Source organism: Macaca nemestrina, chromosome 15, assembly GCF_043159975.1.
Source record: "Macaca nemestrina isolate mMacNem1 chromosome 15, mMacNem.hap1, whole genome shotgun sequence".
NCBI lineage: Eukaryota > Metazoa > Chordata > Mammalia > Primates > Cercopithecidae > Macaca > Macaca nemestrina.
Window position 1 is genome coordinate 53,405,580 of NC_092139.1, and position 20,716 is coordinate 53,426,295.

The window sequence follows — 20,716 nt, forward strand, 5'->3', positions numbered from 1 at the left end:
TTCACCATGTTAGCCAGGATGGTCCCGATCTCCTGACCTCATGATCCACCCGCCTCGGCCTCCCAAAGTGCTGGGATTACAGGCGTCAGCCACCGCGCCTGGCCGGTTAAGGCATTCTTAGTCACAGGATGAGACAGGAGGTCAGCAGAAGATACAGGTCACAAAGACCTTGCTGATAAAATAGCATGTGTTAAGGAAGCAGGCCAGATCCCACCAAAACTAAGATGGGGATGAAAGTGACCTCTGGTTGTCCTCATGGCTCATTATATGCTAATTATAATACATTAATATGCTAAAAGACACTCTCACTAGCCCCATTAAAGTTTACAGATGCCATGGCAACATCTGGAAACTATCCTATATGAACTAAAAAGGGGAGGAACCCTCACTTCCAGGAATTGCCTGCCTACTGCTTTCCAGGAAAACTCATGAATAATCCACCCCTTGTTTAGCATATAACCAGGAAGTAACAATAAGTATAAGCAGCTGAGTAGCCCAGGCAGCTACTAATACACTTTGCTTTCATTTTACTCTATGGATTTGCCTCCAATTCTTTCTTGGTGAGAGCCAAGGGCCCTCTCTTGGGACCTGGATCGGGATCCCTTTCCGGTAATGCTTTTTCTTCGGATTAACTAAGGATTCTTACAATATTTAAATATTTAAATAATTCATAAACATGCAACTTGAAAAGTTAAGGGCCCATGCCAGGCACAGTGGCTCACGCCTGTAATCCCAACACTGTGGGAGGTCAAAGGCGGTGGATTACTCGAGTCCAGGATTTTGAGACCAGCCTGGGCAGTATGATAAAACCCTGTCTCTATGAAAAATACAAAAATTAGCCAGCCATGTTGGTGCTTACCTGTAGTCCCAGCTACTTGGGAGGCTGAGGTAAGAGGATCGCTTAAGCCTGGGTGGTGGACGTTGCAATGAGTCAAAATTGTACCACTGCACTCCAGCCTGGGTGACTGAGAAAGACTGTCTCCAAAAGAAAAAAGAAAAAAAAAATGTTAAGGCCCCAGTATTCCCACACTCCAGGGATAATCACTGACTCTTTTAGATTCTGAAACAAAGATGTAAGTTAAAAAGTAGAAAGAATGTATCCTTTTCAATGTCCCTTCCTTTTTAGAACCTCCTCTCTTTTGAGAACCAAATCTTTGGAGAGGGAGATGCAGAGTTATATAAACACTGCTTAGGTAATTTCTAATACATGGAAATAGTTAAGTATCTACTGATATTCTCTACCATCTTCTGGGATGGCTATGCTATGGGGCTTGAGCAGGGTGACGTTACCCAGTATCAGCAACCACCAATAAACAAGAATTGCCATCATGATTATGATGATTATTTTATAGCTCAGACCCCAGAGTAAAAAATTGCACTTTTCAAATCATTTACACATGACACTCACCTCTACCTGCCCTGCTCAACAGAGGAGAGAAACAAATTGCTGAGTTGCCAGCTCTGGGCAATGCTTCCAGAACCAACACAGCTTGGTTTACTTTAAAGGGCAAATAACTTCATTAGAAATGACATTTTCTTGGCTAGCCGGTCCCCAAGCTTGCAAAAGTGCCCCACGAGCACTTGTGCTCTCTGCAGCTGACTGAAGCAGCCACTCAAGTCTCTTGGGACCCTGGGATGGGAGGTCAAGTCTGTCAAAAATGAGGTAAGTCCATGTATCCTCACGGTTTTCTTTGATGAGTGGCTGTTTTACAGTGCAGCCTCCCCAGCACTCTCTCTTCCTCTTCCTGGTTTAGCTTTTCTCTATGGCTTGAATACTACACATTCACCTTGTTTGTCTGGTTTATTGTCTCTCCCTCCGCATTAGATTGTGAGTTCGCAGAGAACACGGGGATTTTTCTGTTTAGTTCACTGCTGTAGCTCCAGTGCCTATGACAGTGCTTGGCACATAGTAGGTACTCAATAAATCGTTTTGAATAAATAACCCCCAAATTCATTTCTACAGTAAAAGATGTTTTTCTGGGGAAGGGCAGAGCAAAATGGCCCCCAAGTTCTGGAAGAGACTGAGCCTCTGGGACCATCCATGGTGCAATGTGGGCAGAGGAAGGATGTTTTCAAGAGAGTGGGTAGAAGGGGAGAAAGGAAAACTGGACAGGAAGAAAGGAGCAGAGGTCAGGTGTCTTCAGCATTTACCTGGCACCCTTTGTCTATAAAACTGGGTTACTCTGCGGCTGAAAAAGGAAGAGAAGAGAGAGGGACATGGGGCCAGGTCTACCTTTCTGTCCACCTTTCCCTTTTGCCCATGTATCCAACCTCTTAGGAATTGCTGTCAGCTCGACCTTCAAAATAAATAAGAATCCAACTAGCTCTCTCCACCACCCCTGCTCTGAGCCTGCTACCAGCCACCATCTCTAGCGTGAACTATTTCAATCGCCTCCTGGCTTATTTCCACCTCTACCTGCACAGTGGGCTCTCCAAACAGCATCAGACTGAGTTCTCAGCAATAACAGATCAGGTCATCCTCTGCTCAAACCCTTAAGGCTCAAATCCCACCTTCCCCGAGGACCACCCTGACCACACCGGTGACCTATTTAATTCTGTGACCTGCTCCTGACACAAGCACTCTGGGCCCCCATATTCTTTTTCTTGTTTTGCCTGACACCGACTTCTTCCAACACCCCAAATAATTGACTTAGGGGTGGCCATGGTTTACCCTCTGTCTCCCACCTCTTCCCCACAGGACTTCAGCTCCCCCAGGTGAGGGAGACTTTCGCTTTGTTCACCGACACATCCCAAGCATTAGAACTTCCTGGCACCAGCAGGTGTTCAATTATTTATTTAATGGGTGTCTTGGAGCAGAAACAGAAGTGCGGGGGGCTGTTTTCCCGGGATCTGAGCTGATGCTAAATGATAAATAAGTCTTGGGATTTTAGAAGGCAGGAATCACGAAAAGCAACACCAATGACATCCAAGTCTCCTCTGCTACTGTCTGAAGTGGAACAAGAACAGAAATAAGGTTTGTTTTCTTTCCGCTTCGCTCTTCTGTTTCTGCCCGTAACAACTGTCTCTCTGACACCGTAGGTTCCCTCTGTGACACTGACTACTTTGTAACTCTAACACTGTCAGCAATTAATTCCCAAAGGTGAGGTCCTCGTGGGAGGTGGGAAAACCCAGCGAATCACCAGGGACGTGCCTGATTCCGAAAGGGCTGGATGCTGGCGGGGAACCGGCCCCGCGGGTCTCGCGTCCCCGCCTGCCTGCGAGGCCTTCTGTGGGGTTACAGAGGGCTCCCAGCACCGATCCAAACCGCGTTCCAGGCGGGGTGGGCGGGCCCCCGGCCAGCGAGGCCGAAGCAAAACAACCCGCCCAGGCGTCCAGAGCGTGTCCAACCCTGGAGAACCTGCCCCGGGATCAAGAGGCGCAGCCAGCTCAGGCCTCTGGAGTGGGGCCTTTCCAGCCCCAGCGACAGATCCCGGGATCTGTAGTTGGGCGGAGGGGCTCGTTATGGGAAAGGGGTGCGTGCGCGTTTGTGCTAAAACAAGAAAGGCAAGAAATCTCCGACAACAAAACTCTGGTCCTCGCCTGGCCGGGGAGCGCAGAAGACGGGGGCGGCGGCGTCCAGGCGGGTCAGGGGCCGGTCCAGCCAACTTTGCTCCGGCTTAGATAAACTTTCTGATGGCAGTTTTTCCTGGTTGCAGCCTGGGTTCCTTGTAACCGGTAAGCGTAGCGGGTGGTTGTCAGGAGGGGCGGGGGCTTGCGGTACGAGGGAGTGGAGGGATGGGCCGGACCTGGGGTCGCGCAGGCGCCTTGGTCGCTGCCTCCGATCCGATCACCCCCGCCCCATCCCCTCTGCGAGCTCTGGAAGGTGGCTGGGGGAGGGGGATGGCTCCCTACTGCCGAGGGACGGCCCGAGGCAAACACAAAGCCCTTCCCTCCCCTCCTCCTTTTACCTCTCCTCTCCCCTCCCCTCCCCTCCTTTCTCCCCCTTCCTCCTCTTCCTCCTCCTCCTCTTGCTCCTCCCGGGCGGTGAAACCCAGCCCCGCGCTCATCTTTGGGGCCACCGGTCGCCCCCGCCTCCGGGACCTGCGGGGAGGGCCCGCGCGAGGTAAGGGGCGGTGGCAGCCGAGACCCCACCCCCTGTGCCCGCACCCAGAACCCGGAGAGGCTCCGGGCACGGGCGGGGCTCTCTGGGGTTCCAGACTCGGGTGCTGCTGCGCGCACCCTCTCCCCACTCGGGAGGGGACTTGGGGAAGATAGCCAGAGCGCGTCCTCGGGGATCGTGGGGGTGGAAGCAGGGAGGGGGATCAGAGAGTGGGGACAAGGGGGCAGGGTGACATTCCGGAGCGCGAGGTGGCCGCTGGTCCCGGCAGGGTCACCGGGTGTCCTCAGCTGACCTGTGCGGGGCTGGGGTGAGGGGCAGCTGGAGGGCACTATGGCTTGAGGTGCGGGTGTGCGTGCGTGTGCAAGGGACGGAGTTTGGTAGGGACCTTTGTGGAGTTCTACCTGCAGGGCTGCCTGTGGGGTATCAAGTGCTCCCTGCGCCTGAGCGCGCGGGCTAGACCCGGTGTCGCACAGCTTTGATCTCCAGCGCGGACCCCACTGGTGCGTCCAGCCAGTGTGCGGGGCAGATGCTCCGACCGGAGATTTCCTCCCCCGGGTGGAAAAGCAGGAGGGTTGTTGTGTTGTGTCCGGGCAGGGGGCACTTGGGCTGTTGCGGTGATTGATGGCTGCACAGCGGGCGGAGGAGGAGCCCCGGATTCCTGCCGGGAAGGGATGGGGCCACTTTCCCACTTTGAGGCCTCCCCGCCCCCTTCTGGGCTTGGCCTCCACCCTTGGCCTGGGCTCCCACGGGCTCCGCGTCCACCCACCGGCGGTGGCGCGCCCCTCGACGGAGCGGGGACAGCAGGATTTGCAGAAGTTCAGCTTTAAAGCCTGTGATATGTTGCCAAGAAATACAGGGCAAGATCGGTCCCCTGGGCCCTGAGAGGCGCCTCTCTTCTCAGAGCTCTCAAATCCCTGGAGTTTTCCTAATTCCGCAGCGTAGCCGCACTTCCTTGCGCGGTTTTGGGCACATTGGGGTTTCTTAGGAACACGGTGTCATCAGTAAGGAAACATCAGAGTACTCTTCGACCAAAAGGACTGTAAATACCGAAGCAAAAAGAAACACTTGCTAGGAGTGCAAAGGGTTTACTGGGAAAAAAGAAACACACAGGGCAGCACTCCATCATTAAGATAAATAGTATTTTAATACGATCTTTTTAACACAACCAAATTGAATGTAAAAAATCCATGATAAGCAAAAATCAACATTTTAAATAAAGGTGGGTGTTGTTAGAACCCTGCTTCATAGGCCGGGTGCAGTGGCTCACGCCTGTAATCCCAGCACTTAGGGAGGCTGAGGTGGGCAGATCACTTGAGGTCAGTAGTTCAAGACCAGCCTGGCCAACATGGTGAAACTCCATCTCTACTAAAAATACAAAAATTAGCTGGGTATGGTGACACGTGCCTGTGGTCCCAGCTACTCGGGAGGCTGAGGTAGGAGAATCATTTGAACCCAGGAGGCAGAGGTTGCAGCGAGCCGACATTGTGCGACTCCACTCAGCCTGGGTGACAGAGTGAAACTCTCTCTCTAAAACAAAACAAAACAAAACAAAACAAAAAACACTGCTTTATTGTTCAATGGGAACATCATATCCAGTCTCCCTCCCCAGCCTCCCCATTTGTCTGTTCCCTTGGCTGGTGGTTTGAGAGTTGACAGTGGCATGCAACAGATTGAGCAACTCTGGCTTCAGATGTAGTCATGTTCACTGACTGCAGAGCTTTTATGAACTTTTTACCTAATTCAAATCCGGGAGGATGTTGTCATACGTGGATATAGAGGTGCTAATTTTCCTTTTTGCCTCAGGTTCTAATATTGCCTCTGGAATACCCACAGTGTGCACTCCCATGCTTTGGCACCTCTGGAGGGAGCATCACAAGCTAGGGATTGGTAGGGTCCTGGGACAGCGAAGCACCCTTGCTTTTGAAACTTGGGAAGAAGGCTGTTGACAGGAGCTTTTGGGTTTGGAGACTTTCAATAGTTGGAGGCTGGAGACATGGGGAAAACCAATCTGCTATCAAGACGTCTCTTGTCTGGAAACATTCTCCTTCAGACAGTTCATCAGAGCAGAGGAGGAAACGGAAATAGCCCACACTTGACCTCTAGTGTAGGGCAGGTGGGAAGGAGCTTGACTCCCAGGATGGCTATAGCATGTGCTTCTTTTTTTTTTTTTTTTTTTTTTTTTTTGAGAGGGAGTCTTGCTCTGTCGCCCAGGCTGGAGTGCAGTGGCCGGATCTCAGCTCACTGCAAGCTCCGCCTCCCGGGTTCACGCCATTCTCCTGCCTCAGCCTCCCGAGTAGCTGAGACTACAGGCGCCCGCCACCTCGCCCGGCTAGTTTTTTTGTTTTTTTGTTTTTTTTTTTTTAGTAGAGACAGGGTTTCACCGTGTTAGCCAGGATGGTCTCAATCTCCTGACCTCGTGATCCGCCCGGCTCGGCCTCCCAAAGTGCTGGGGGCATGTGCTTATTTAAAGTTAACTTCACAGCAGCACTCTTATCCCCACCCAAGGTGCCCTGCCACATACCTTATCCAAAGTCAAGGGCCACTACCCACTTCAGGACTTCCACTTTCCAGAAAGAACCTCCTCGCTTAGCTAAATCCTCTTCCTCTGCTTGGAGGACACAGATGAATCAGGTATCACAGATGAAACACAGGGTATGCTACCCTGGGAGGTCCATGCTCATGTGACCCATTAATGGGAGGCCCATTCTTCACATACTCTCCGTGTTACAGTGTTTTGACCTTGTGCCCAACTCCCCTTGTACATCCAACCTTCCTAATGATCCTTCAAGAATCCTGATAGTTTCAGCAAGAAAGATTTCCCTGACCCCATCCTGCTTTCCCTGGTAAGACACCCCCTCACCACCACCAGAATTCCGTGTGTGTGTGTGTGTGTGTATCACTTAAAGCAATGCAGTGGACCTCACTTGCCCACTGTCTGTAAGCCTCCTGGGGTTGAAAACCAGGCCATAGCCCTTAAGACCTACCAGTAGAGGAGGGGGTGTTGAATGAATGAATGAATGAGCAAAAGTATCCCTTTGTCAAGGCATTTGGAGGAGTTGCACAGCAAGAAGTGCACCCTCGGGACTGTAATGCCTCTGAAGAAAGCAGATAACATTTTTGTAGCACATTATAAAATGGCTTTACAGATAGTATCTCAGCCATTCCCACAACAGTAGTATTCATTGCATTTTGTAGGTGAGGAAATGGGGGCCTAAAAGTAGTCTGTCATTCTGCCGCAGCACAGCGGACCTGCCCAGAGGCACGCTCCATGCGGTGTGTGTACAGAGCAGGATTCACCGAGTTGTGTTTTAGGATGCAGTCTTGCTAAACAATCACTAATGAGTTACAGTGATAAAATATGTTAGGGAAATGCTAATGTTAATCTGATTTTTATGGCAGGACTTTAAGGAGTCTTTATTATTATACCATATATTGGGACTCTCTAGAATGACACCACAGTATGGGATGCTTGCCAACTTTCTTTTTTTTTTTTTTTTTTTTTTTTTTTTTTTTTTTTTTTTTTGAGACGGAGTCTCGCTCTGTCGCCCAGCCCAGGCTGGAGTGCAGTGGAGCGATCTCGGCTCACTGCAAGCTCCGCCTCCCGGGTTCACGCCATTCTCCTGCCTCAGCCTCCCGAGTAGCTGGGACTACAGGCGCCCACAACCGCGCCCAGCTAATTTTTTGTAATTTTTAGTAGAGACGGGGTTTCACCGTGGTCTCGATCTCCTGACCTTGTGATCCGCCCGCCTCGGCCTCCCAAAGTGCTGGGATTACAGGCGTGAGCCACCGCGCCCGGCCGCTTGCCAACTTTCTTTGGCCACAGAACACTCTTTCTCATGAAGCATCTTCTGGATCCATTGTTCCAAGAAATTCACCTTGGGAATTGTTCAGTTCTCCCAGAATCTTCTAATGTCCGGGTCAGCTTCCAAGGAATGTTGACTCCAAGTAATATGTGGTATTTTGGATAGCAAAAATGTGTATTCTGGACACTAGAAAAGCATAATAATCCACCTTTGTAAATTTAGAGTGGATTGTTGATCTATGTATCCAATTAACTCAAATAGCTTCCCTGCATCCGATTAATATGAGTAGGTTCTTTGGGTTTGATCAGATATGATCTGAGGGAACCCCAGCCTCTGGAGAGCACTGCCTTTTTGCTGCCCAGAAGCCTTCAGATCTCAACCAGCCTTCCCAACTCTGAGAATGTCCTCACACACAGCTCTGTAGATGGGGTGGTAACTTCAGGGTTCTTGTCCTGAGATCACTATTTCCTCTTGGCTAGTTACATCCATTGAGTGAGAAAGTACTCCTGCTCAGTGAATTTTCAGTTCTCTCACTTCCTCTCTCCCTGGGTGCTGGCCAAGTGAATTCTCTAGGGTGTCTAAGTGCGTGTGGACATTTACTTATGAAAAGATAGCAACCGTCATTCTCTGGGTGTCTCAGACCTGGAACAGAGCCTGCTAATAGCAATCCCTCCTCATAAGAGCTGCAGCCCCCTTTCGCAAACACCCACTGTTTGAAATGAGGTATTTTTAAATTAGAGTTTGCCTTCAATCTACTGTTAGAGCACCTTCCACGGACCAGTAACCTCAGCTATTGAGGCGTTATTGCAATTAAGGAGATGAAGTGGGGAAGTTGGAGTTAGAATTTCAGGGAGTCAAAGGAGTATTGTGGGCTAATGGAGGAGGCTTTGGAAAGTGATCAAAGAGGCATGGCTGTGCAAATTTAACATTCATCTGCAGACATTTCTAGGTCTCCAATGCTGAGCAAATGTATCTCAAGATTTGTTTCGTAGATTTTTCCAAAGCACAAAAAGTAAAAAGTCTCATTTAGAGATATGTATTAAACAGGGTGGTGTCACAGAAGTCAAGGGAAGGAGTGTTTTGAGAAAAATGGACCTATCAGATGGGGCGCGATGGGGAGTGACAAGGGGAGTTGAAGAAGAGACTAGAAGGCTGATGAGTCATTAGGCAAGCCATGGAGTTCAAGTGTGTGTGTGTGAGCATGCACATATCATCGTGCTGTGCAAACAAGGGAGAAGGTAGGGAGGAAATACTGAGTGTGATTTATTTATTTATTTATTTTGAGACAGAGTTTCGCTCTTATTGCCCAGGCTGGAGTGCAGGGGTGTGATCTCGGCTCACTGCAACCTCCGCCTCCCCGGTTCAAGTGATTCTCCTGCCTTAGCCTCCTTAGTAGCTGGGATTACAGGTGCCCGCCACCACACCTGGCTAATTTTTTGTATTTTTAGTAGAGACGGGGTTTCATCATGTTGGCCAGGCTGGTCTCAAACTCCTGACCTCAGGTGATCCGCCTGCCTCAGCCTCCCAAAATGCAGCGATTACAGGCGTGAGCCACTGTGCACAGGCCTAAGTGTGATCTTTAACCTGTTGAGTTTTAAAGTCCTGGCCAGGTGCAGTGGCTTATGCCTGTAATCCTAGCATTATGGGAGACTGAGGCAGGCAGGTCACTTGAGGTTAGGAGTTCAGGGCCAGCCTGACCAATATGGTGAAACCCCGTCTCTACTAAAAATACCAAAAAAATTAGCTGGACCTGGTGGCAGTCCCCTGTAGTCCTCGCTACTTCAGAGGCTAAGGCAGGAGAATCCCCTGAACCCAGGAGGCGGAGGTTGCAGTGAGCCAAGATCACTCCATTGCACTCCAGCCTGGGCAACAGAGACTCTGTCTCAAAATATAAAAAATAAAAATAAAAATAAAAAAATACATATGTATATCAGCACAGAGAAGTGTGGAATGTCAGCTGAAAGTGTGAATAGAACCACACAAGTTAACACAGCCACTAGCAAAACCACTCAAGAGCATAATCACATAATGAATGAGTGAATGAATGAATGATTAAATGACACTGTTTTTTTGTAGCAGAAATGGTTTTTAAACTCACTAATGGTTAGGTGAAAGTTTAAACACACCCATTTTGTAAAAGAGTCTAAGAAAATAAAATTGGATTTTTTTAAGGCTATGGGCATTCCAGCCTGTGTGAGATATCTTATTCTGGTCAAAAATCTTTGGTTGTAAGAACCTCCATTACTAACTTTGAATTACCCCAAAACTTGATGGTCCGTGATGGAGAGCCCCTGATTCAGTTTGATGTAGGAAAGGCTATAAAGGTATGCTGGTTTGTTTTAAAAATCATCCTAAGAGTGATTTAAAAGACATTGCTGGGTTTTATAGTACCCAAATGAGAAACGGATCTGGGAGGTGTCCTAATTCCTACTATGAGTGTATATCTCATTTTTATTTGATGATGCCATCTGGCCAAGTGATAGTACATGGAGTATTAATACATAATCCCCCACTTGCTTCAAATTCTCAAAATCTGAGTCATTTTAAAAAGCAAATTTGGAAACATTTGTATTTTTAATGAGTGAAGTCTTTTTTTTTTTTAAGTAATTTAATCCAATAAATTGGATAAAGAGACTTTTGGTTTTTTATGCATCTGATTTTATTTGGTAGATCAGGAATTCAAAATTTAAAAAATAGCTAGTTTAAATAGTTAGCTGGATGAACTTTAGTTGTTAAGAAATTGTTACAGATTTTTCCCAAATACTGAACTCCCCCATTGCATTTTAACTATGGCTTGATTATAAGAATACTTTTAAAACATGAATGGAGGCAGATGTCTGTCCTGTGTGGTAACTGAAGGCAGCTGCACTAGTCAGATTGCATGGAAACCTTTGAGTCTCGGAAAGTGAGCCAGGATCCCACACCAGGAGTTGAGTGCTGAGACCAGCCACCTTGTCTGTGCAGGACCTAGCAGTCCCGGTATGTCTGACTTCAGCACACCCGTGTCCGGATAAGGGACGTGGAACCTAAACGCTCATCGTCTTGCTGTCCAGACTTTGTTTAAGTGCTGAATGTTTATCGCTTCAGTGATATACATTTTGTTATACAAAATCTTTAACCTTTTGCATCATCAAATGTTTGTGCTTTTTCTTAAAATTTCCTTAATGGCCCCTCTGCATAGAAAACCTTTCCACTTCCTCAATCCATTACCTAGCCTTTTATATTTTCTTCTAATGTTTCTGCTTTCAGTTTTTTAGATTACTACTTAAATTCATTTGGGATCATTTGGTAAGTGGTTTATAAAGTAGGAACAAAAGTTTATTCTTTTCTCCCCATAGTTTTCCCCCAGGTCTGGCATCATTTGGTGAATAAACCTGCCTTTCCCCAGCTCCATAATACAAACAAAGTATACTAGGAAGGGCAAGTCCCACTTCACTCTCTGCCCTTTTTTTTCTGTGTTTCTTTTTTTTTTTTTTTTTTTTTTTGACAGAGTCTTGCTCTGTTGCCCAGGCAGAAGTGCAGTGGCATGATCTCAGCTCACTGCAACCTCTGCCTACCAGGTTGTATTTTTAGTAGAGACGGGGTTTCACCATGTTGGCCAGGCTGGTCTCAAACTCCTGACCTAAAGTGATCCGCCTGCCTCAGCCTCCCAAAGTGCTGGGATTACAGGCGCGAGCCACCGTGCCCGGCCACTTTCTATGCTTTTATCTTCTCCCCCACCCCCAAATTTTTTTGGCAAATTCACTCATTAATTCTTCCAGTGAAATTGTATTCCGGCGTATTTGTTTGGAATTATATTAAGCCTAATTTGCGAAGACCAGAAAGAAAGTTTAGGATCCTCTTTTTCCGGGAAACCATGACACTGAATTAGAGCCAGTGGGCATTGATTGTATGTGTTCAGGCCACATGAGCACACTGATCCCTGGGGTGGCTGGTGAGGAAGGCACAAACCCAGATTGGACAAGACCAGCTTCTGGTTTCAGCTCTGCTGGGAGGTGTGGGATCTTGGCTGGCCCAAAGATTCATTTGCACTCATGTGTGCAGACGCTCCTTTAAGATTCCAGGCCTAAGGGACCTCGCAGCCTAGCAGGGGATACTTAGACTGGGAAGGGCAGGACAGTGTGGTCAGTGCTTGACTCGAGAGACAGACATATTTGTGTTGAGTTTGAATTGGAAAACCCCTAATTCAAGTGCTTTGTTGCTGTCCTTTGCAATGGTTTTTCTCCTTGACAATTCAGGGATCCCACAAAGTCGGAGGCTCTTGTCTTTTTAGAAAAGGTATTTATCAGCCGGGCGCGGTGGCTCAAGCCTGTAATCCCAGCACTTTGGGAGGCCGAGACAGGCGGATCACGAGGTCAGGAGATAGAGACCATCCTGGCTAACACGGTGAAACCCCGTCTCTACTAAAAAATACAAAAAACTAGCCAGGCGAGGTGGCGGGCGCCTGTAGTCTCAGCTACTCGGGAGGCTGAGGCAGGAGAATGGCGTGAACCCGGGAGGTGGAGCTTGCAGTGAGCTGAGATCTGGCCACTGCACTCCAGCCTGGGCGACAGAGCGAGACTCTGTCTCAAAAAAGAAAAGGTATTTATCCCTCTTCCTTTTATGAAGTAAGCACAGGGACCTTGGGGGTGGGATGGGGTGGGTTTAGGAGATTCCTCTGGCTCTCTGCTAGACTAATGTTGCTGAAGGAAGGAGACTTCATCCTCATGGATGGCAAGACCCTTTGGAAGGTTTCATGGCTTTTGAGCAAAGGAGCCTACAGAGGGAGGGAGGGAAGGAGGGACAGCCAGTGGGACGGACTAGGCACAGATGGGGAGAATGGTCCTCCTAGGTTGACGAAGGTGCTTTATTAGGGTGGCTTCTTCAAAGCTTCTTATCCCCTCAGTCGGGTGAGGTCTGATGTATGAAGTGACAGTCAGACAGCTCCCTGTCCCTCCCCCATGGTGGGAGCCCGCTCCTGGCCATCTGTCACGGGGAACCCACCCATCCTCTCTGTATTCCGGGATTCCTGCCTTAACAGATGGTGTGTGTTCCCTATGACAAACACTTTCTCTGGGCACATCTCATACCCCCGTTTTCCCTAATATTTGTAGCTAATGTCTTTCCCTAAACCATTTACAGGATGACCTTAGACTACATATATGATCTAAATAATACAAATAACCTACTACACTTTAGTGTTGGTTCAGGCAATCTCCCTGTTTTAAACTGTGCTTCCATGGGACCTTGGGATCAGAGGTAGAGTAATTTCAAAGAATGGGGCTAGGAAAGGGCAGATTCAAGGTTGGTTCCCAGGCCGCTTTCTATTCAAGGACAATGTGGTTGCATACAGAAGGGGTACTTCATCCTTTCCTGGGCATCAGAAAAGGATTCACAATGGAAGGGATGTCTAAGCTATGGTGGATGGAATCATCAGTGTTAACTAGTAACACGTGGGTTCCAGGCAGGAGTGGTAAGTGCAAAGAGTGAGAAATAAGCTGGGTGTGGTGGCTCACACCTGTAATCCCAGCACTTTGGGAGGCTGAGGCAGGCGAATCACTTGAGGTCACGAGTTCGAAACCACCCTGGCCAATATGGTGAAACCCCATCTCTACTAAAAATGCAAAAATTAGCTGGGCGTCGTGGCACACACCTGTAATCCCTGCTACTTGGGAGGTTGAGGCAGGAGAATTGCTTGAACCCAGGAGGTGGAGGTTGCAATGAACTGAGATCATGCCACTGCACTCCAGCCTGGGCAAAAGCATGAGACTCCATCTCAGGAAAAAAAAAAGAAAAGAAAAGAAAAGAAAAGAGTGAGAAACAAGAGAGGCTTGGAACACCTAGGGAAGGAACGTGTAGTTTGTAGGGGCCAAGGGAAAAGTTCTCCTTCACCTGCTGAAGGTTTGCTGTAAAATCAACTCAGAAAAGGCAGGTTAACTGGGGAAAAGGCATACAGATTTACTTAAAGTGTATACAGAGGAGCCTTCAGAATGAAGACCCAAAAATACAGGGGAAGTTGTGTTTATGTTTAGGTTCAACAAATATGGACAGCCATGTAGAAATGTGATTGGACAAAGAGAGTCTGATTGAGTGTGAACAGACTGCTTGGGGAGACCCAGCAAGGTCTGTCTGTCTAGATTCCTCCTGGTCTCTCTGAGCAGATTCCTTTCTTCCAGGTATGGAGCCAGACCCTCTCTGGAATACGCTCATGACCTACAGTTAGTCACAGCAGGTCAGACAGTTTCTTTATGGCCAGTTTTTACACAGAATGGTGGAGGGAAAGTTACAGCAGTACGTTTAGGTTTTGTGGCTGGCTCTGGGGAAAAGAGGTTATGGGTCCTATGACCCACTTTGAAGGAGAATTCTAGTTTCTCTGGCTAGCCTCAGGGAGGATGTGGCTGACAGACCAGAGGGCAGAAGGTCAGAGAATGACTTTTGCTTCTGACGCCCTCATTTTGGGGTATTGTTTTCTGAGCTCCCACGAGTTCATTATGGCACCACTTAGAATGCGAAGCTCCTGGCCAGATGCAGTGGCTCACACCTGTAATCCCAACACTCTGCGGGGCCAAGGGGGGTGGATCACTTGAGATCAGGAGTTCAAGACTGGCCTGGCCAACATGGTAAAACCCCATCTGTACTAAAAATACAAAAATTAGTTGGGCGTGGTGGTGGGCACCTGTAATCCCAGCTACTCAGGAGGCTAAGTTAGGAAAATCACTTGAACCTGGGAGGCGGAGGTTGCAGTGAGCCGAGATCGTACCATTGCACTCCAGCATGGGCAACAGAGCAAAACTCTGTCTCAAAAGAAAAAAAAAAAAATCAATGCAAGCCTCCTGCGAAACATGGAGAGAGACGGAGGATGTGACCCAGACCCTCTGAGGGCTTCAGTCCGGGGAGGCAGGCAAGAACTGTAACTGTGGGACAAGTGGAGGACAACTTAGGAGAGCGTCACGTCCCAATGATCCAGACTGTGTGTCATGATGGAGAAAGTCCGTGAGGGAAACAGTATAGTCCACAAACAAATGCTTAGGTTCTGTCTGGTCTTGTTCCCTACGTTTTGATCTAAATAGAATCTCAGGCTCCTTGTCTATAACAGGAGATGAGGGAAGGTCTCAGACCAGGTTCCCTAGAAGCAGACCCTGAGGTGAGGATTCATGGAAAATGGATGAAGAAATATTCACAGGAAAAGAGGAGAGAGGGGAAAGGGGGCCAGAAAGCAAGGAAGCTGAGCAGCGGTGCAAACGGGAACGCTCTGTAGACACTGTGGACCCCACAAGAGTAGCCAGATTGGAGGCCAGCTTACTGGAGACGCTATACCCCTGCATCAGTTAGACTAAGGGTTGCCCTAAGTGCTTCCAGCTCTCTCTGCAGGCAGGCAAAGCAAGTCCCATAGAGAGCTGTCCTCTGACAGAGACCCAGGTGCTGGCTGTGGAGCGCAAATGTGAATGAAAATGGTTTAGGACTCTGAAGGCACAGGGACAGGGCGTTGGCAGCATTTGCCAGACTGGGATACCTGTTCTTATTCTCACACAGGCAGACAGGGTGGATTGTTATGAATAATTCATTGTCATTTCTTGTGACCTCCTGATCGTATGAGGAGCAGGAGTGTTTTACTAACATTACACAGCATGATGCCAAGTGTGGCTTACTGGCCCCTCAGAGGTTATGCTGACCCACCAGAAACCACCTGTCCTATACGTGCTTATTTCTCACACTTCTGGTGCTGACTTTTATGCCTTTAGACCTTATTGGAAATATTCAATATAATTACAAGATACATATATATATATATATATATATCCTTTTTGGAAATAGTTTGCTTTCTGTTCCTTTTTTCTTTTTTTTTCTTTTTTTTTTTTGAGACTGAGTCTTGCTCTGTCACCCAGGCTGGAGTGCAATGGCGCACTCTCGGCTCACCGCAACCTCTGCCTCTTGGGTTCAAGTGATTCTCCTGCCTCAGCCTCCTGAGTAGCTGGGATTACAGGTGCCCGCCAACACACCCAGCTAATTTTTGTATTTTTAGTAGAGACAGGGTTTCACCATGTTGGCCAGGCTGGTCTCGAACTCCTGACCTCAGGTGATCCACCCCTCTTGGCCTCCCAAAGTGCTGGGATTATAGGCATGAGCCACTGCACCCAGCCAGCTTTCTGTTTCTATTATTATTGGCTCTGAGTTCCTTAAAGGGTAAGTAATGAGTAGGATAGAGGACACTGAGAGCTTTGGGTCTAGGAGACCAGAGAATGTGAAGATATGAAGAAGAATCTCCTAACCAGGTCAGGGCACAGAAGCGCATACCGTCACCACCCAGGCTAGTAGTTTGTCAAATCCTTACTCAAATACACATGAGTATCTGAATGCATAGGCACCTTCCCACCTCCATCCTTTCTGTGCTGTCGTCATCATCATTGCCCCTCCATCTCTGGTAGGTTGCACAGGCCCTGCCAGTGAAGTGTAACAGGGTTGGATATGTAAATTACTTCAAGCTAGCAAATCACAAGAGATTTCAGAGATGAAGCACTTTGTTGTTACCAGGCGGCTGCAATTTAACATGAAGCACCTACCAGTGACAAACCACTAGTAAGAATTCCGTGTGTCTGCTATTCTGAGCATGTAACAGCTGGAGTAATGGCTGAGAAAGCAGAATAACATGACAGGGCCATATGGAATCAGATACTTTAAATACTGTGTTTCAAGACCTCAGGAGGTAGATCATGATAAGGTCTAATTTGAACTGCTGATATAAGGTAGAAATCAACCTCTTTTAAAAGTTTTTTACTAAGGTATATTTCATTTAGCTTAAGAATCAATAAACCATAGGCCGGGCGCAGTGGCTCATGCTTGTAATCCCAGCACTTTGGGAGGCGGAGGCGGGTGGATCATGAGATCAGGAGATCAAGACCATCCTGGCCAACACGGTGAAACCCCCACTCTACTAAAAAGTACAAAAATTCAGCCGGGCATGGTGGCAGGTGCCTGTAGTCCCAGCTGCTTGGGAGGCTGAAGCAGGAGAATGGCGTGAACCCAGGAGAAGGAGCTTGCAGTGAGCCGAGATCATGCCACTGCACTCCAGCCTGGGCAACAGAGTGAGACTCTCCGTCAAAAAAAAAAAAAAAAAAATCAATAAACGATAACAATAATTATTGTAAGAGAAAAAGTTATCAACCCTAAGAGCAAAAGAAAATGAACAGCAGAAAAGAAAAAGTGAATATTTTAGCTACACTTTCCTATAAGCCCATTTAAACCTCTTGGTTGTAGTTGGTCTTTAACATTCTGAGGAATTATTTCTATTTCTCATGGAAGATGGTGTAATGAAGGTATAAAAGGCTCCAGAGAAAGCTATGCTCAAGTTTTTTAGAGAGACAAAAAGAGCCTGGCATAAGAACCAAGACTTCATATTTCACAAGGATTATGATGCTTTTATAAAATAAATATCATTCCTGAAGCAAAGATAAAAAGTAATAAATTTAGCAAAATAGCTGTTGAAGGTTGACTGAGCTGAAGGAAGGATTATTTAATTTAACAGAACTGCCTTTGAGGAAAACAATGCTGGGTGAGTGCTGGAGAAATTGACCCAGCTATGATACCATTTGACTTCAAAATTGTTTACATGACATGTGAAAAGCCCAGTGCAGAGGCAAGGAGAAAGCCCTCTGACCCTTAAAGCATTTCCCGATCAGCCATTTAACAGAACCTCTCTGCAAATGAGTGTTTCTAAGGGGACACAATTCCCCTGCCCTCTGTCTGGAGGAGGAAATGTGAAATTTTGTTTTCCCTGCGGAGCTGTTTCCGCTCAGTCACCACCAAGTCCTGCAACCCATAGCTCTGCCCCTGGCCTCTGTCCCTCTTCTATCTCCTGCTGCCTCCTTCCCAGCAAGAATTCCATGTTTTCACGTATAACCTGTACGTGAAAAACAAAACAAAAACGTGTTTTTCCTCTGCTCTCGCAATAATCATCAACATGGAAGACTTCTGTGACCAAATGTGTGGGGGTTTTCCCCACACACCAAGCAGTCGACACCAGCTGTGCATCCTCCAGCTCAATTCCCACAGGGCGAGGGCTGAGTCTCGCGAGACTGCCCCCCCCCCCGCCCCGCCCTGCCCCGCCCTGCCCCGACCTTCCCACAAGTCCCGGCCTCCAGATCTGCTGACCGACCGGCATCAAGCCGGGGTTCCCCCAGCCCCTTCTTCAAGTTCAATTAATTTGCTAGAGTAGCTCACAGAGCTCAAGGAAATATAAATATTTACTGGATTATTGTAAAGGACATTGCAAAAGATACAGATGAAGAGAAGCATAGGGGGAGGCCAGCTTCCAAGAAGCTTTCTGAACACAGGCCTTTGGCGTGTTTGTGGTAGCTTCATTACCAAGGTCTGCTTGGTCAAACCATTGGCCATTGGTGATCAACCTAACCTTCAGTCCCTCTCCCGTCCCTGCAAGTGAGACAGTGGCTCAAAGTCCCAGTCCTCTAATCCGGCCTTGGTCTTTCCCGTAACCAGGGACTGCCATCTGTCAATCCACTCATTAGCATGCAGAAACATCTTTGGAGAGTCTAAGGATTTTTGGAGTTGTATGGCAGGCAACAGGGTTAAAGACCAGGTATATGTTTCATAATATAACACATAACACCTCCTTTGCGTATTCCTCAATTCTCTTGCCTGGTCTCTCTCAGGGCACTCCCTGGGCTCAACCCCAACCCCTGCTGAAGCACACTTGCCCTGGGCTGTGCCTGCACCAGGCAGACGGACACGGCCAGGAAGACCACAGCCTCCTTAAGGGATTCACAGCTGTCGGTCTCGAGGGGTCCAGCTCCCTTTTCTTGGTCCATCCACACACTTCTTCAGCTCCATCTTCGACACACTTGTTTTTTAAAATTACATTTTTATATGTGTAGGAGTGAAGGAGAGTTCGGGGAACTAACACTTACTACTTTGGTATTTCCTTTTTTCTTCTCTCTGATCCTATCCTCTTTCATTTCATTAAAATGCTCTGACAGCAGCTTTTCTAAATTGCTTTCACAACCCACTAATGGGCTCTGAAAAAAACATGCCCTGGATGATTATTCCACTCTGTCCCTCCCTTCTCAAGCCTCCTGCCTCCTCCTGCTCTCCTCGTTTTTTTGAGACAGGATCTTGCTCTGTTGCACAGAAACTAGAACTAATCCGCAGAACTTCCAGAACTCCCAAAACCCTCCCAAACACTACCAAGCCACCTGCATGCCGACCATAGGCTCCAGCTCCCTCCTGCTTCCGTGGATAGAACAGATGCGCACTCTCAGGTAATGCAGTCCACCCAGGCTTCCGTGGATAGAAGAGATGCGCGCTCTCAGGTACGCAGTCCACCCAGGCTTCCGTAGATAGAACAGATGCGCGCTCTCAGGTAATGCAGTCCACCCAGGCTTCCGTGGATAGAAGAGATGCGCGCTCTCAGGTACGCAGTCCACCCAGGCTTCCGTAGATAGAACAGATGCGCGCTCTCGGGTAATGCAGTCCACCCAGCCTTCCGTGGATAGAACAGATGCGCGCTCTCGGGTACGCAGTCCACCCAGGCTTCTCTCAGATACTCAAGGGCATTACAGCAGCAATTGTCCCGCTCTTTGCTGGGTCACCAGTTTCTCACCCTGTCTCCTGGGTCATTTCCATCCAGGTGCATTCATACTGTAGTATGGCTCATCTTTAGAGAACCTTCTCTTGACTCCACATTTACTTCCAGCTCCCACCTCTTTTCTCAGCTTTCATTCTACATAAAACTCTTTATGAGCGCGTCGGTGCTCACTGTCCCCAGGTCCCTTCCTTCGCTTCTTCTGTTGTACCACTCTAGCCAGGATACTGCCCCGGAACTGATTTTGCCAAGGTCACCGATGACTCCCTCGTTTTTAAATCCAGTGGTCAGTCTTTGATCCCCATATGATGTGATTTTCTAGCAGCATCTGACATTAAACCAAGGGTGGGGCCCTTCTAAATGCAGGGCCCTGTGTGACTGAACAGTTTGGGTGTCACGAAGCCAGCCCTGGAACCATGCTGATCTTGGGTTTCATGTCACAAGAGACACGAGCTTCCACTGCCAAGCACTCCAAGATCCCAAGGAATAATTCCAGCAGCTACAAGGGTCCCGGCACTGCCTGAGCCAGACCTCTGTTCAGGACTTCACGTGGGCTGGCCTCATCTCAGAACCCTGACCAGCCTGTGAGATGATCACTTCGTGCGTCACCGCCGTGGTACGCATGAAGTCGTTTTATGCTTTTTTTTTTTCCCCAAATTATAGAAACTGAGGCACGGAGAGATGGAGTGATTTGTCTGTAGTCACAAAGCTTGAAAGTGGGGAGCCACAATTCACTCCTGGTCTGTCAAACACCAGGACCTATACTTGTAGCAATGATTGTAATAACCTCAGAATGTATCTGTGTAGAAATACAGGCATGCATTAATATTCTAGGGTTGCTGTAACAAACCACCACAAACAAGGTGGCTTGAAACAACAGAAATTTATTGTCTCACAGTTCTGGAGGCCAGAAGTCTGAAATCAAGGTGTCGGCAAGGTTGTGCTCCCTCTGAAGGTGATAGGGAAGGAGCTGTTCCAGGCCTCTCTCCCGGCTTCTGGAAGCCTCAAGCATACCTTAGCTTGTAGATGCATCCCGCCAGTCCTCCATGCTCACACAACATTCTCCCAGAGTGTCCTCACATGGTCCTCCAGGTTTCCCCTTTCCTGTTTGATTGGGTCTCATCTGATGACCTCATCTAACTTAGTTAAATCTGCATAGACCCTATTTCCAAATAAGGTAATATCCAATGCTACTGGGGTGAGAACGCCAACATATCTCTTTGCGGGGACACAATTCAACCTGTAACTAGGTGTAAAATTAGAAACTGATCAAATATC

General features: G+C 48.0%; 1 protein-coding gene across 2 annotated transcripts in view; it reads left to right on the forward strand.

The window, feature by feature from the left end:
- The first annotated feature begins 3,368 nt into the window (after positions 1-3,368).
- Positions 3,369-20,716, forward strand: part of LOC105486807 (Ras and Rab interactor 2) — a 255,269-nt gene continuing 237,921 nt past the window's right edge. The window contains exon 1 of one of the 2 annotated variants that reach the window (XM_011749872.2): positions 3,369-3,675. The gene's annotated coding sequence lies outside the window, so the exon portion shown is untranslated. Of the gene's footprint in view, positions 3,676-3,828; positions 4,064-20,716 lie in introns of those variants that run through there. The other variant, XM_011749873.3, reaches the window with a different exon arrangement.